The sequence below is a fragment of the Eleutherodactylus coqui genome, unplaced genomic scaffold (genome assembly GCF_035609145.1).
Source record: "Eleutherodactylus coqui strain aEleCoq1 unplaced genomic scaffold, aEleCoq1.hap1 HAP1_SCAFFOLD_127, whole genome shotgun sequence".
NCBI lineage: Eukaryota > Metazoa > Chordata > Amphibia > Anura > Eleutherodactylidae > Eleutherodactylus > Eleutherodactylus coqui.
In genome coordinates, this window is record NW_027101947.1 from 240247 (window position 1) to 243427 (window position 3181).

Sequence of the window (3181 nt, forward strand, 5' to 3'; positions counted from 1 at the left end):
GCCCCGCATGAGGGAGTGGATTATGGCGCTATACGGGAACCCCTCGGCGAGGATCAGAATCAACGGCGCCCTCTCAGATAACATCCCCATACGAAACGGAACGCGACAGGGCTGCCCGCTGTCCCCCTTTTTATACATATTGACGATGGAGTCCCTGGCCAACGCCATAAGAAAAAACGATGCCATAAGAGGGGTTAAACTGGGCCAGAGGGAGCTTAAACTCTCTTTATTCGCAGACGACCTCCTGCTATATTTATCCTGCCCGAGAATAGGGATCCCGGTTCTTCTGCAGGAATTCGACAAATTTAGTGCAATTAGCAACTTCAAAATCAACCTGCAAAAAACCGAAATGCTAAATATCTCCCTCCCAAGGGACGAAGCACACTCCCTACAGGAACTTTTCCCACTCAAATGGCAATCGAAATCCCTCAAATACTTAGGAATACAACTGCCGGAAGACCCCGCAAACGTATACGACCTAAACTTTAAACCCTTCCTAACAAACTTAGAGAGAGACCTGGGGAAATGGAGTCCCCTCTTCCTATCCTGGGCGGGAAGGGTGAACGCGGTCAAAATGGACGTCTTACCAAAGTTCCTGTACATATGCCAAGCATTCCCCATAAAACTGCACAGGGCCTATTTTAAGCACATCCGCTCCCTGATTACTAAGTTTGTCTGGCGAGGCCGCAGTCCCAGACTTAAATACAGAACCCTGACCAGAGACAAACCCAGGGGAGGCCTGGGCCTCCCAGACTTTTCACTGTATTATAAAGCTAACATAGCGAACTGCGTGCTAAACCTGCTCAGGAACCGGAGCTCCAAGCTCTGGGTTGAACTAGAATACGACCTAGATGCCAGGCAGACGCAGGGAGTATTCTGGATCCCGCAGACCTTAATTAGGCGCCTTACAGTAATGTCCCCACTGCTGAACCAGCTAACAAGAGCCTGGTCGGGCTTTGCAAGGGATACAGAACTGATCTCAGTGCCAGGCCCCTTCACACCTCTACTAGCTAACCCCCAATTTGAGGCCTTCCTACACCGAAAAACCCTAGCGACCACGTCAATAAACCCCGCGCCACGACTAAGAGACGTAATGACAGGAGACAATCTGAAACCACTGACGGAACTATTTGAAGGACGCATCGTTCCACCAGGGACGTGGCTAGAATACTTCCAGCTGAGGAGTGCGATAGACACCCTGGGTCCTGAGTCCCGGGGGGCGGAAGACCCCACTGACTTTGAAAAATTGTGCATGTCCACAGCCCCCATCAGCCACCCAATCTCAGTACTTTATAAGATGATGCTGGACCGGGAGATGGGGGATGGTCCCCTAGACTTTGTCCACGCGTGGGAAGAAGAATTGGGAAGGCACCTGCAGCCGAATGATTGGGTCAAAGCGTTTGCCCTGACACACAAGGGGTCGGTATACTCCAGACTCCAAGAACTAAATTTTAAAATAATCTCTCGCTGGTACAGAACCCCAGCCAGGGGTTGCCAATGAGCAACCAGTTTTTCAGTCTTGATTTTTGTGCATTCCTGGGATCAGAACTATAAGGGGACTAAAGTACATTCGTGTGAAGGAGCCCTCGGCGCAATTTTATGCATATGAGAGCGAATTTGCTTACCCCCTTAGACTCTAATGGAATATCGGGAGCGCAAATGCACGTAAAAATCATTGCGGTTTCTGCGACCGCTTTTCTGCTAAATTTAGCACGCCGTGTGAAAGAGGCCCTAGGGCTTCGGCAGACGAGTGTACACGCCAAGACTATTGTCGCAGTGGAGCGTATTTGTGCATAAACAAGGTTTACAGTAATCGGGTTGCGCTTGAAATGCCAGTTCACACGCGCGTTCACCCCTTTCCGTGGCATACAGTGGCGATGGTCATCTTCTCCCTGCGACGGCCGCCGGGTCACAACCCTTTCCTGTCATTTTTGTATATAAAACGCAGAAAGATGAGGTGAGAAACACCCTTAGGGTCAGGGGCGTACCTAAAGGCTCAAGGGCCCGGGTGCAAAAGTTCAGCTCAGGGCCCCCCCTTACCTTTCTCACCGCGTACCCATACCTAAATCATGCTGCATACAGCTGCAAAACGAATTTCCATACATGAATTAGCCCTATTAACGCGTTTCCTGCACTAGATGAAAATCACACACACCACTTTTTATTGCGGTATACTGCTTCCATTGATTTGAATGCGATTACTCAGACGTGAGCTCGGAAGCGGTGATTTTTAAGCGCTATCTGTCCTGTATTTGCGTTTTCTAACGCACCTCCCCACCTATCACAATTGTGGGGTGCATTAAAACCGCTTTACCATGCGTTCAAAAGTGCTGCTAAAAATTGAGGTAAAAAACCCACGATTTTAAGCTGTGTTTTCTGAATGCACGTCTTAGAGCAGCCCTAGGCCCCGTGCACACGGGCGGAAATTCCGCTGCCGGATTTCCCGCAGAATTTCCACCCATGGAAGCTGCTATAGGATTGCGTTAGAAAACGCAATCCTAGGCAGACGGCCGCGGTTTGTCCGCGCGAAATCACACGTGGAAAACAAACCGCGGCATGCTCTATTTCTGTGCAGGGATCGCAGAGCCCCACACAGAAACGTCACTCCCCGGCCGCTGGCACCGGTCTGCGCATTTAGGACGGCAACTCCCACAGCCTAGAAGTTTGTATGATCTAGAGCACAGGTGTCAAACAATGCCCGCGGGCCGAATCCGGCCTGCCGCCTATGCAGTAAGTTCCCTCACTCCTCCGTGCTGCTGTCAGTAGGCAGTCTGCTCTCGGCTTGTTCTGTCTAATGCAGACAGTAATAGAGGAGTGCCGATAGCAGACTGACAACGGCCGCGGAGGAGGGAAGGGGAGTGCAGAGAACATGATCTCTGCAGCAAGGAGAGCATCGCTGAGGAGGAGCAGCTGCAGGGTGAGAGCCTTGTGTGTGTGTGTGTATATATGTGTGTGTGGTTTCTGCGAGTGGATTACGCAATTCCGACCCGCTAATTGGGGGGAATTGTGTAATCCAATGCATGCGATTGATCCGTGGATTACCGTTGATCAAGCGCATGCAGAACCCGTAATTCCTCTCCGGTCATGTGTGACCGGCCTAATGTTAGTTCCCTACTTTATCATGTGACCGGGGACCGCTCAACGAGGCCCCCGGTCACTGCTCCAAGCACGCAGCAACCAT